Source organism: Argopecten irradians, chromosome 5 (assembly GCF_041381155.1).
Source record: "Argopecten irradians isolate NY chromosome 5, Ai_NY, whole genome shotgun sequence".
Lineage (NCBI taxonomy): Eukaryota > Metazoa > Mollusca > Bivalvia > Pectinida > Pectinidae > Argopecten > Argopecten irradians.
The window spans coordinates 14789400-14804493 of record NC_091138.1 but is presented as its reverse complement, the minus strand read 5'-3'; positions in this window follow the sequence as shown (position 1 = coordinate 14804493).

Below are 15094 nucleotides of genomic sequence, written 5' to 3'. Positions count from 1 at the left end.
TTAGTAAAACTTCTAAAAAAACTAAATTGATTCCGAAACCTCAAATTCAGCATTGATAGAAAATCTCTTCAAACTTTATACTGTTTATTTATTAGACCATTGCTAGAATATGGAGACATTGTCTGGGATAATAGAACAGTTGGACAAAGTAATCTTTTAGAAAAAAATCAACTTGAAGCAGCTAGGATCATTACCGGTGCCACCAAACTCACTAGTCATGATCGTCTTTATACAGAATCTGGATTAGATACACTTATGAATAGAAGGCGAAAACACAAAATCATTAAATTCCATCAGATTGTTCATGGTCAGTGCCCCCCTTACCTAACTAATATGATCCCAGCTCATCATCGTAATATTCACTCATACAACACAAGGGGAGCCGATTCTTTCTATCAACCTCCATGCCGCACTAACCTTTATAAAGACTCCTTTCTACCATCTTCTGTGGACCTATGTAACTCGCTTCCGGACATTATAAAATTTAATCCATCTATTACCTGTCTCAAAAATACTGATATCCAAGCTGTGCCTCTCTACTATTATTATTGTAAAACAAGGCACGGCCAGATTCACCACTCCCGTCTTAGAATGCATTGCAGTTCTCTAAACTCTCATCTATATCATCGTAATCTTGTAGTTAGTCCTCGCTGCTCGTGTAACCAATCTGACGAAACTTCTGAACATTTCCTTCTGCATTGTCTAAATTACCAACAAACAAGAATGGTATGTTTCAGAAACCTACCCCATGACTATGATATTAACACTTTACTCTATGGTAACCCTAAAATGCCCGATCAGTACAATGTAAAGATTTTTGATATGGTTCAAAATTTCATCAGTCCCTCAAACCCTTTCAAGTAGATATAAATACATATGTATCTATCAGAACTACTCTACTGTCCATCTTAAAACCAATCTGATCTTTTTCGTTTATTGGTTATAAACTCATGACCCGTGTTAGTTTTACTAATGATCAAACTATGGCCGATTTATCAACAAATCTATGGTTTTGTATGGTTGAAAAAATAAACACCATTTTTCTCTTTCAATCCCTGCACCCTTCCCTTTCCCTACCAAAGCACTGTATAAATAGCACTGAACATTCTGAAATCAGTACTGTCCTATTGCTTATAAGTTATATATAAGGAGAATACATGGTTAGTATCTTACAATACAAGGTTTATTTTGGTGCGAGACTTAGGACAGTTATTTACTTGGTTTTGCCCCAAGCGAGAAGCTTTAAGTAGATCTTTGATGCGGAGGTAAAGATCCATTCACTATACCGAATGAGAGTGTACTCCTGTTTACTGCCGTGGGAAATAAATAAGCGCATTCACAAACAGTATCCTAGACTGGTCATCATGGAGACGGCTACTTCCGTTAAGAGAAAATAACGTCATTAACGTCGTTCCTATAAACACTTTAATCTCTGTTAGCACGAAATAGTTTCAAAACTTAAGACCTTATTTACCTTTATTTATATATCGTTCAAATACATTATTTATTCTTTACGTGAAGATCCGTCGCTTCGTGCGTAAAGGGGTTTCCCACATCTAAAAAAAGTGATGCCTGTGAACCGGATATGTAGATTGACCAATCAGAAAAATCATCATGGTTACCCGCTACCGGTCCCTAGTGGGCGGAGCGCAGCCTGGCGGAGAGTAGAGAACTAAGGGAAGGGAACCAGTCTAACAGTATCCGTAATTCTATTCAGTATGATACATCGCTCAAACAAAATGAAAATACTCAAAAAACAATAAATACCTATTAAAGAATTATTTTGCAATACATACCTTTGCCATGAGCCAAGAAAAAGACGACACCGCCATACGAGATTTTCGATAGCGTAAAAATGACGTCATTCCGATGAATGTGACGTCACGTTTTAGCGGGACTGAATGACGTTCCATTCACCGGAAGGTTCAAGTTCTGTGTCAAGTTAGAAAAGTTCCGTCAGATATGGAACAAATTCACGTGATCGTATTGACGGATAAAGCATTCGTATTGACGGATAAAGCACAAGTTTATCCGGCAGTAGTTATCGGTCAGTATGTGGGACAGTTGCAGGATAAATATATATATATATATATATATGGAGACGGATTAACATAAGTACATTGTACTTGTTTCTGTATCCAACCTTTTTGACATGTATATTGTACTGTATCGTTATTGAATTGAATAAAATATTGTTTAAACCAATACTTTGTCTCGATATTTCATCAACAGGAATTTGACAATAATCGCATCTGGGCGGTCACTGACTTCACGCGAGAAGTCTCTTCGCTGTGGTATTCTGTGTACATTACCCAGAAGTACCGAGCAGACAAATGAGTTTTACATCTTCAACTCCGATTTCATAAAATGTCTGATCACCTCTTCTACATTTTCTTCCTTTTCCTGTTGGAGACCATAAAATAGTAGCCTAAATTGTATTTTCTGCTTCCCATCTCCTGGTATCTTGTCAGATTTTCCAGGTATTGTATTTTGCTTTCTAGCTCGTTTATGTACTCTGGCTTTGCTTTTTCCAGTTCAGTTACTTTGGCATGTAGAAACTCTATAGACTCAGCCATCTCTGATTGTATATTTGACGATTCGGTTATTTTGCCTTCTAACGTAGAGAATCTACTGTTAATCTGTTTAGTTTTAGAGTCGATTGTTTCCAAAACACCATCAATACGTTTACTAAATTTGTTAGAGGAAGTGAGTATTAACTCTTTTAAATCACCATTAGTGACGTTCGCTTCGTCCTTACGCTTCGACTTGGATGGTTCAGCCATGTTGTCAAGACCACAGGTGTTCGTTTCTAATATAAGTATAAGTATAATAGTTTAATGTCTTCTGCACAATTACCAAACTTTAATTCCTATGAAGCTGAAATGTTGACATGCAGTGGTTTTTGAGCTACCCATTAGAGCCCTGGCGTGTTGATCAGAGGACACCACAGTGTCCGACCAGTTGAAATCTGGCCCGTTTTCCGATGTTTCTGGATATCTAGTGACATCTATACGGCATGCTATATATTGTATCATATACCAAATTAAAGATAAATTATCTGGCTGTCGATTGAGAGTATTCCTATTGTCATATCCTATACGGTTGGTTAATAATCATACTTTTTCTGAAATTGGGTAGTGTTATATGGCCGGCCGAGTTATAGACCTTGACCCAGTATTATACTTATACTTATATTAGAAACGAACACCTGTGGTCAAGACAGCTACCGTTGTCGGCCAATGTAGACTGTGATACCGATGACGTGTTTCGTAAAAAATAATTCGAAATACCTCTCGTTGTACCATTTCCGCGAGCTCCACGTTTTCCTGAGTTTTGTTTGATTTTAGTTCGTAGATTTTCTGGCAGTAAATCGACATTTCTATCCATAAAAGCCAAGAAGAGACTGTCCCTTACAAGATTCTGTGACTTATCACATTCTGTATAGGCAATTTTCTTCATTTTATCACACACATTGAGGCATGGTTGCATGCCTCGAAACCGGAACCGGAAGTTCCGCAAGGACTTGTTTGTGGTTAATTTCTAGAGCCACTACTGTCAAATTGATAAACGTACCACAAGGGGTCATGTTAGACCGGGTAGACATCCAACCTTTGGCGGCAAAACTTGCTATGAACTTACTCGAAGTCCTTCCTTAAGTGGAGTGTCCTGATGTTGTTGGAGTCGTTCAGGAATGCACCAAACCAATTTTCCTGGACTTTTATCAGATTATTACAGAGGGAACATCTTCCCCTGAATCCATATGATATCCTTGCATTTAGAACTTCGCAGGTCTGATATAAAGGTGAATCTTCATCACTCAAAGTATCTCGGATACCAGCCTAAGTGATTTCGTTCAGATATTTTCTGATAATTCCCTTGCTATGGTCTGAGATAGTGATGTGGTATCATGCATATGCATTAAATAGTTGCAGTCATAATAAACCATTTGAAGTATTTGGTAGCCGTCATTAAGATTCCCATTCTTCTGCAAATATGATCTTCCATCCCACATACAAAAAGGAGATGATCCTCAATTGATATTGTTTTGTTTTGTTTGCAATTTGTATCTTTTGAAAACACCTCCTCTCTCCTCTGCTCTCTACAGTTTATTCGATATTCTGTCTTTCTTCAAAAATCACATTTATTATGAGTTTCCACAGTATCTTTTATAAGGTTTTAGCACATCTTGCATTTTTTAGACAGTGTAAGGTATATCAATAAGACATTGTGCTGATGTAGAGAATATCTCCATCAGGATAGGCTATTTCCAATCACATGATATAGCTCTTGTAGGTGTGTTAACGTTCTTTCCAGAATGACAAATATTGCTAACGTGTAAAATTTGATTCTAGAACTATAATTATCTTTTAGGCATGATTCCAAGCTGCTGTAGACTGAAAGAGTTAAAGGTCCGCTACCTGTACGAAATTATGAAATTGTAAAACGTTTTCTAAAGACCGTAGTGAAAGTCAATCACGGTGCATTTGTAAAGACTATGTCGGGGATCATAAGCGACCCGCTTTATGGAAATTAACGTTTGCATTTAATTCAATAGTATGGATACCCTTCCTTTATTTGCACGTGTTTATTTGCTTAAAGCAAGCTTAGCCATTAGATGCATTTTTAACAAATATAGCTCACAAAGTTTGCGGCCATCTTGAAATACAAAATTGTGGTCCTTCAACATGAAGTTTATACTACCAGAATGTTCCTTATGATCAATAATATGGGTGTAGGGGCCATGATTTTTTTGGGTCCATTTTTTTCCTGAAATCGTATGTCCTAAAGAGGTCATAGCCAAAGTTTCATGTTTTCGTCAAAATTTGAACGATTTTTATGCTTAGCCGCTCCACTACAATAAATATTGTTTCATTTGCTCCAAAAAAGGCCCGACTTCAGACTTTCATCCCTAGTAAGCCTTGGTGGACCGCGAAAAACTATCGGAGCTTGATCAAAACGTGTAAAACGTAGCAAACCATCAAATCGTAACAGGCCTAGTGGCATTCTTGATAGACCGTGCTATTTAAAGCCGCATAGTGTACATTTAACTTTATACTCTCCCTTATATCCACGGTCCACCACGTAATCCGTAAAAGACCGTGGCAAAACTTCACAAGACCTAGCTCAACTTGAATACAGAGACAAAAATAACCAAAATTCCACGGCTACATTTCGGACATATGGGGCTACCGTGGTTGCCAGGAACATAGTGCAAACATAGCATTAGGAAGAAGAGAAAAGATAAGATCCTAAATTTAGTCGCCTTTCGCGATCATGCAATAAGGGCATCAGGTACAATTCAAACGCCCTTCCTGCAGATAGTCATTTTGAAGAATAGTAAACAAACTATCCGTAATCTAGTCTAGTATAACGATCTCTCCACATACGAAGCAATCGTCCCTCATGAAACTGAACCCTGAGACATAAAGTAGTCTTTGATAATGTTATGTGCGTTTCAAACAAATAGGATTATGCCAAAAGACCTAATTATTCGTATTATGTACCTCTCCCATAAGTTCCTTTTAAATGTCTTATATGTGACTGTCTCAGGTAAAGGTCCCACAATCTGTGAGTTAAAGTACAGAAACAACTACAATTGACATCACAACCATGTTTAAATGTTATCTATATGTACCCCTTAATTAATGTTCAGCATTTAAGCGTACAAATGCCAACTGGACAGCGGTAAATTTAATGAAACGTGAGAGCGCGTCATTTTGAATTTTCTGATCTACAGTTGATATTCATTCGGTCTAATACAATGTTTTTGACATTTACCCACTTATCACATTACCATTTTAAGTTTCATCGCAGTCCGTTAAACGGCTTTTGAGAAACCGTGAAGACAACATTTACTATGACGACGGAACAAAATCGGACCAAAACAATCCAATGAGTACTTCATTTGTTAAGGGAGCAAATTATAGTCGCCCGGTAACATGTTTAAGAGTATCTGTAAATGTTCTAGCATATCTATCACTTACTTTGTTATAACACCCAATGTATATTACACACTAATGCATGTCAAAAATATGACAACCAATGCTTAATGGGATAAAATCAGAAGGGACATGGAAAATGAGATAATACGCTGGAAACATTTGTATGTCCTATTTAAACATATATCAGTTTGATATTTGCTTATATTTTGTCTCTAAATAGTAAAATTAATGAAAGCAATCTCCACATCTTTTTGACGACATGATTTTTTTCTATGACTTACCTCCCTTGAGTTCCGATGAGTTGTGACGTCATCTGAGACAATCAACTAGCGGAAGCCGGTGTGCCGATCGCGGAACTGTCAACATGCATGTGGATTTTAGCCACAGGTCTAAGTACTTACGGAAATACACACGGAGAAAAATATGTTATATTTCAACTTATTGGGTTAGCGTGTTTATCCCCTACATAATGACACATTATTGACGTCATAACCTATAAAATGACGTCACTATATGTAAATGATGATGCCATTAATGTCGAGTACATATCATGTGGAGTATCATGTGAGGGGTTAAACATAACGTCATTTTTCACGAATGAATAAGTATTACTTTCCACCCTGGAGTTATACGACTATGCATGTATGTAATCTATAGTTTACACATAAAATTAAACGGGAAGTTTTGATATACATACTGGTAATTTTATGTGCAAAATGAGATCGTAGTGAAAATGGACAAACATTGCGGCCCACCTCCTTAGACCTACGTTTTGATGAAAAAAATAATCCGTTACAAACATACGGAGACTTAAAAAATATACGTTGTAGATTAAAAGAAAAAACAATAATTTATCTGTTGTGCCTTTGCTCCCCATTTTCATCGACTGAAATGTTCTGCGCATTTAAAAGAAAAAAAGGGTCCTCCTGCACAGTTTTCATACTTCCTTTTAGGGATTCTACTACATGTATTTTAAAAATGTGTGTTAGTCTTAGCAAGACAATTAATTCATTGTGGCGATGGTGTGAAGCCGGTATGTTCAGATCGAGCAGGGTTGCATAATGATATGACGACATTCACAATATTATCATTATATAAATGCAGGTATTTTAAAATAAAAAAACTTAGAATGTTAAGAACGCTTTAAAATCATCAAAATACATCGTAAAACTCATCAAAGCCATTGTAAATACATGTAGCAATATTTTTTTCTTCTCGGGGGAGACCTTCGGACCCCCAAACACCAAAATATCGCGCCTTCGCCGCTCGCAAAATTATCAAAATACATCGTGAAACTCATATCTCAGCCATTCTAAATCGTAATATTTTGCCCGGCCAATTTGGCCAATTTGCGTATTCATTAATTTCCTGTTATATTCTACATAGCACACTTGCGTATATGTAGAATACGAATTTTACCGATTTTTTTTATCTATACCCCTAAATTGTCTCATAATGGTCAATAGGCTATCTAGTGTGTCCATATTGATATAAACTAACTAATTCTCAAATAACTAAGGACTGTTCGTATACTTTTGAAATTTACTTAAGGACGACATGTTTGTTATTTTCAAAACTGCGCACGGTTAGATAATATAATGAAGCGGTATTGTAAATTATTTGTGTTTTATAAAAAATGTTGTTTCATGGTCCTGTGTTAGTTTAACTATTAAACATACATATCTTGTCCACGAGTACATGACATGCATATTTGGTCATTGTATCTAGTATCTGTGTTTTGTCCCGTCTTTTTTATCGGTCGTGCGTGCATTATTACTACTGTACATGTACATGTTATTCTATTTTCGTACACGGAAAGCCCCGAAATTTTGTCGAATAAATCCGTAAAACTCATTACACAACTTTAAAAAATAAATAAGCCTAACTCTTTCTGTGCGGTGTTCTGAAGGATTAAGTTCCAAATAGAAAATTGAGGTGTGTAGTACATACAAAAGGCGGGATGGAGGCATGTTTGTCGCGGTATGATAGGGTTTTAGAAAGGGTATGAAGGGTGGTGGGGTCTACTTTTATAAATGTGCATTTAATATATCTATGTACATGTAGCATGTCTCATTATTGTTTTGGTCCATTTTCTTGTAAACTTATATTTCCTCTTGTTGATATAAACTTTAAAGGCTATGTTTAGAGTTTTAATTTACAGACAAAAGTCAACCGCAACCTCCTCGAACCTGAGTTGACACACGCGTACACGATGTCAAATGGCTTTTGACCTAAAGAACATAACACTTTTATAGGCCAGAATATGACGATTAGAATGAGTAAACGATCGTTTTTATTATATCAGGGTATGTTATAGATTGTATATCATATATACGGATACATTTCCACTTATCAGTATAGCAATTACACGTAGCGCGACTGTTTTAAATATCTATAATCGCCAATACTGCAACACTGCCCCATTGAATTTCCCGGCTCTTGTCACAGCTGTTTGTCTCAGATTACGTCACGAATCTACGGCCACCTGGTGATATCAGGGGCGATAAGCGATGCGATCGCTCTAGACAAGGGTCGTTGTGGACTTCGTTTCAAGCACATTTTATTGAAATAAAGTCAAATACAACCTGTATTTTTTGTTGGAAATCATAAAATGCACCACATTAAACAAATATAAATATAAAAATAGCATATTTTAAATTTGTTTTTATCACCTTTAAGTACATTCGCTATCAGTATTTTGATAATTTTTCTTTTACAAAGAATTAGATATTTCGAAACAATTTTTTTTAGAATTTTGCTTTTGGTGAAGTATTTCGATTAAATGAATTAACTGTATTTCATATTACAGAGTTATCTGCCCTTGTGGGTAGGTATTGATTGTGACGTCACGTGTTTGCGAGCGTAACGTCATAACTTTCGAATAAACCACGTGAATATTGCGCTCATAAAATAATGACGTCAAAATGGATAGCTACCCGCGAGCACTCGGAACTTTTCTAATGTATCCGAGTAGTTCCGATTGACCCACAAGGGACATAACTCTTTAATATGCTAAGACGGACTAAGTATCCTAGTAAAAGGATGGAACGTGCAAGCTACATATATCCTTCTATAGTGTCTGTTATGTTGTGGCTTTGTAGTTGTCAGTTTTCATACGTTTTCATGATCTCTCTTGCTCTATGTTATAAATCATCAGGCAAATGGGTTCTTGTGTAAATATTGATCATGTTTCCTATCTATGGCTATTGCAGTGGGTGGCGTGCATGGCAAATTATCTTTTTATGTGTTTGGTCATCACCTATAAACTCTAACATTATCTAACTAGCTTCCCATTATGGCGATGACGAAAACAAAAATAGACGGCATTTATTTTGACGGAAACCACACATTCTCAAACAACACAACACCATAATATTACAGTCATCAGTCTGATATTAAGTGTGCTGTTTGACACTAAGTAGGGTTGTTTCAGACAAAATATCCAAGCTGTTACATCGCCTACATAAGTTTATCGTTCTGGGAATGTCTGCATGTCGGATTACTGTTGAAAGTTATTATGTTAGCCGCAATTTTCTTTAGACGCTGTCGTCATACCGCAATTATTTCTTATATACACCCTGTTTTTCTATATTTATATACTGCAACTGAAACAGTAAAATATCTGTTAGAACAACTTAATGGCCATCACTAGTTACAATGTACCACCTTTTTCTAGACATACTCTATGTAGTGTAAATAAGACGTAGCATTTGTATAATGTCATACATATTAATGATTTATAACACACAGCCTGAATGCAAAAAAAAAAAAAAAAAAAAAAAAACACGCCCTAAACATAACGACATTCACACACTGCACACAGGAGAGACCGTCTTTAAATGAGCATAGCTGTTAATATGACGTTAAACGCCTTATAAACCAAACATTTTAATTTCAAAATATGTTGAGAGATATCATAAAGAGCCACGTCACAAAGATAAAAATACATGTTTAGCAACATATTACATTCAAAAGCAACAACGTTCATTCGTATACACAGAGAGCTTTAGATAGATTCTAACTGTTGTAGTCAGACATCAGGGCGACAAATTTAGCTACGAGCACAGGACGGCGATTTTCGAAAAAAAAACAAAAACTGACACAACCAGCACAAGAATACAAGAGTTAAAACGACACTGACGACTCTAGGAGTCTACAAGTGTCTGGAAGGAAACGACTGGGACATGAGCAATTATCAATAAAAGAACGGCAATGTAACATTGAGTATATTAGTAGTTATGCAATGATGAATTATACAGTTGTTCGACTGAGGCCGTGCTCATAATATTTTGGTGATTGTAAACTTTCATTGTAAATTAATATCTTGTGTGGGTATGATTTTTTGTTAATTTTTACTTTAATCCAAATCATTGCAAGTGTGGTTTGGTTGTATTTAACACTTCATTTAATGACGTAAAATTTGTCATCAGATATTAATCGAAACAAATTTGGTGATGTGAACGTGTGTATTTACTTTGTTATAAATTCGTACCAAATGGTATAACTTCTTCAGATTAGACGTTGATGTCGTCTTTCCCGTAAACAAGGTTTGATCAAACCAGGTTACTAGTTCCCTGGAAGTCTACTGATTTTTATCAACGCGGATTCAATTTAAAACGTAATGCTAATTCCGGGTAACTTTTACAATGTATAGATCCTCCAGATTATATATTCATTGGTCTGACACATACCGGCTGACGGTAATGGAAAAGAGCACTACATCGCGTAATTGATACACGCAGAGCCACCGAAACTGGACTTAATTAAGTTAGCGGAATCTTATTCACATTTATCAATGACTTGGAATTCCATGGACGTATTCCGACCCTGGCCCGTCTCTAATGAAAATGTTCACATTTATTTCACATGGAACTGCGGATCACTTTGCCCTTTGCACAATGGTTGAAATGAAGAAAAAATGAAATGCGGAATCAATTTTCTCTCTGGTAGATTTCGATCGAACGTCAGTGATGCGAACTTTTTCCGAAGAGACTAGTTAGGTCAATGACGTGATCTCATTTATCATAAAGACTAGAGCATATCAATATGAAAATAATAGGCTAGCTGCTGTAACGAAGTCTAGTTCTCTTCCTGTTTCAGAAAAATAAAATCTTCAGTTTCTCACATACAGTTCAATACTAGATTTCACTGCATGCCTTATTGAATTATTTGGTTAAAACCCGGTATTCAATATCTGGAACTAATCGAGTTTTGAACATTGTTTGAATCGGCGAGGGTATTTGCCAGTATTTTTTTATCCTTCAAATTGTTCTTGGTCTGTGAACTGTGATACTTACATGATTAAAGGTATTATATTTATAAGTAAATACCACCTATGTTACCATATGTACAAGAACAACTCAAAGTTTCTTTGACCATCGTTCCATACGAGGGTAGCGTCTTCGTTTGTTGATAAGTATTTATTTTTCCAAGGGAGACGAACAGTTTTTGGTTTATATGAAGCAGAATACATAGCGAAAAAAAAACGTTACCCCTCTCCAATTTCAGCTTAAAGTGTGATTCAAAAAATTGTACCATACGAAATTTGAAGTCAAGGACACAAGAAAATTTGATAATGATTTGGTTACATAGACAGTTACTGACAGCAAACCAACTAGGATAGTTTATAACTTTTATTTGTAACATTACATACGTGATAATTTCTTCTTCACGATTGCTAACTTTCTTCCATCTCTGTATATTAGTATGCATGCATCCGCAACACACGCCGTTTGTATCTCATGAATGGTTTGATATTTCAGTACATACTAAGTGACGTTATTTCTTGATAAGTATATGTTACCATTGAAAAACAAATAACTGCAATGTTGTTTGTTGATGAAGATTCTTATAAAATATATTGTTATTGACATTATGTTTCTTACTGATGTTTATTTTTAGCGATATTGATCATACTTTATATAACAGAACGTGTTGAAATGCCAGTCATCACAACTTCAATGCAAATACACTCGGCTTTAACCGATATTCAAAAGGCATAAAGAACGCTTACTCTACGGAACATCTTGTTAGTATTCAAGAATCTTGTTTATTATTTTTGATGAATGTAATATTTAAAATCAGCCATTGTTTTGCCGGTTTCGAGTTTAGATTACGACTCAATTGCTAGAGCAGTTTCAGTTGTTATGATGAACCTAGTCTGTCCGTATTATCATTATTTTTCAAATCACGGGAATTAACATAGTTTAGCAGGCAGAGTGTTAGAATTACACTTGCTAACCCTATTGCATGACCGAAGAAGGCGACAAAAAAGTAGGATATCATTTTCTGTTCTTCTGTCTCCCTTTATACTGCCTCACTTTCACGCCTTCGGTTGAGCGATTGTCTCTGTAAGGTAACCTATGGGTTCTGTCCCATGGCCAGGACACACCATAGTCTACAAAAGTGGTAGTTTCTGCTCCTGCTTAGCGCTCAGCATTAAGGAGTGGGACGACTAGTTCGCCCGTTGTCCTTATAATATGACTGAGTGGGGTCTGCTTGTTCAGTGTCTTCGGCGACATGCTTCAGTAATATTGCACTATAAAAATGGCAGGATTTTCGATATTATAAGGAGACAAAAATATGCACACATAGGAGGCCATCTTTAATTTTGTTTGTTTGTTTGACATATTGTCGTCCTATTAACAGCCAGGGTCATGTAAGGACAGCCTCCCGTGTATGGGGTGTGTTGTGTGTATGAAGTGCGCGGTGCGTATTTTCGGAGACTGCGGTATGTATGTGTTGTGTCTTCTTGTATAGTGGATTTCTTGCCCTTTTATGGTGTAACATCACTGAAGCATGCCGCTGAAGACATCAAGCAACATTAAATAACATTGGTTGTTAATATGATGTTACACCAATAAACCAATCCAAGGATAGTTGATAGTTCTATAACCAATATTGTTACAATATTCTCACGAATTGTGTTGGCAATTACATAGTTATACATAGAAAAAACATCGTATTAACAAATATCCTGACCAAGTGCAAAAAGAGCAATGGTGACATGGAGAAAACTTCCTGTTAGTTCTGTATATAACTAGAGACGTCATACGCAATTAGCCAACAGGTCTGATTTCAATATTTATAAAAAATAATCGGTAACTGTAAGGTATTCAGTATTTTGATGTATTCTGTTTTGTCCACATAAGACAAGATCAGATTGTCAGGAGGCAATAAACGTTGAAAGTCTTCATGTTGCATCATCTGTAATATGCTGCGTTAATTGATGTCATATCTTGACAACTGATATTAATCTTAATATCATATTATATTTTCATCCTAAGAAGTTCTGAAAGGTTATTATAGTTTGACATCGTCGGAGACCCTCGATGGATTATACTACGCTACACAGAGTAGTGTATTTACCCGTGGGTCTCCGACGCTACTTATGTGACAGCATTTTTAGGTCATCTGACCTGCCACAGCCGCCATCTTGAAAACACACTTTGAACTTTCTCGAGTTCTTCTGGTGCGATTTGGCTGAAACTTGCATGAAATTACCCTGACTTAGTCCCGACTATTGCCAAGGTAGTCAGACGACCGTTAAGGCCCTTGGACCTCTTGTTCGTTTTTAACAATTCGTAACAATGTACCTTTTCCCCTTTATGTTTCAATATGTTTCAGATAAATTATATCATGGTATAAACTATATCTGTTGAAGTGAACAGTATATCCCACATTAAATATTAAAATCATTTTACCAACTTTTAAATTGTAGACTTCTTTACCGAACAAATCATTTATTCTAACCTTAATTATAACTGTTGACTCGTAAATTGTTGTGTTGTGGCAAAATATGCAAAAAAACACCACCTCAGTTCTGAAAGTCGTCAGGGTTCAGTACATACACAATGTATTTCTGTGCTATTACGTTTCTAGTGATTATATCATGTAGTAGGAGCGATGGTTTGAACGGATTCGACTTTACTAAGACATACACATCGAGTCATTTTTCACCTTGTCTTTTGATTGAGGAGTGTAAAGTTAGTTCCAGGATGCGCTGTATGATTTCTTTGTAAAAAAATGTACATCCTATAATTTATGCATATTTTTGATGATTACCATTGTAACAACCAGCTGCAAAATCAGAATCAGGGTTGCACTTAATCACTAAATTAAACGGTTTTGAAAATGACAGATTTCGTGACCAGAAAGGGCTCAAAACATACATTATTATTCTACATAGTTTTATGATCAGATTTTTTAAAAGATATTATACATTTGTTTCATGTCTTATCAGCCTACAGAAAAAAACTAATTTCTCGAGGCCGGAGGCTTAGGGAAATAGTTCATAAGGCTGGCTCCAACTCCGAGGTATGTTATGACATGAAACAACTGTTTTTTTCACCTGAACCGCAATCTTAAACGTATCACAGCTCCTGGTGAGAGGATCTTCGTCGAAAGAACATTTGAGTCCGGCCCCCGATGTTTATGACGTCAACAATTTATCTCGTGAGTGAAACTCTATTAAGCGGTCAATCGTTTCTGATATGTTTGTAACGGTTTTCTAGCAATTTCTCGTAAAAATAGTTGAAATTACTTGATTTTGTTGTATATAGACAGTTCAAACGGATATCGAAAATAACTTCCATAGAGCGTTGCAAAGAAGATTTGCAGCATTTACAATGAATGGACGACTAAATAAAATCTAATTGAATTTAACAATTTTATCTTTTTTAGATTGAATAAGTAGTTACAGGACTGCGTTCGCGTGTAAGTAACATATGCAATGAAGTTTTTCTTGCAAAACTATGCATAAAAATAGCTTCAAAACGTCAATACTTTATTGTTATGTGACCTTGGCGACATTTTAAAATGTTTTTGGTAATGAATCTTCACAGCTTGTTTCACGCTTGTATGCAATTCAGCAAGTCAGTTACTGATTTTAATTTTGAACTTCTCAAGCGGCAAATTAGCCGATCCTTCCTTGGGATCGATATTGATCGGTGTCATTCTACCAGAAATTATCAACTAAAAATTGGAGTTATCTTTGTGCTTCAACAGCTTGTATAATATGCATTACTCCCGGCTGTAAATTATTAATCACGAAAAAAAGATTTTATGTAGCTTAAAGAATTCAGATTGTTTGATTTTTAAATGCGAAGAGATAGGAAGATCAATAATTTATTCCGATGGTGATGAGTTTTATT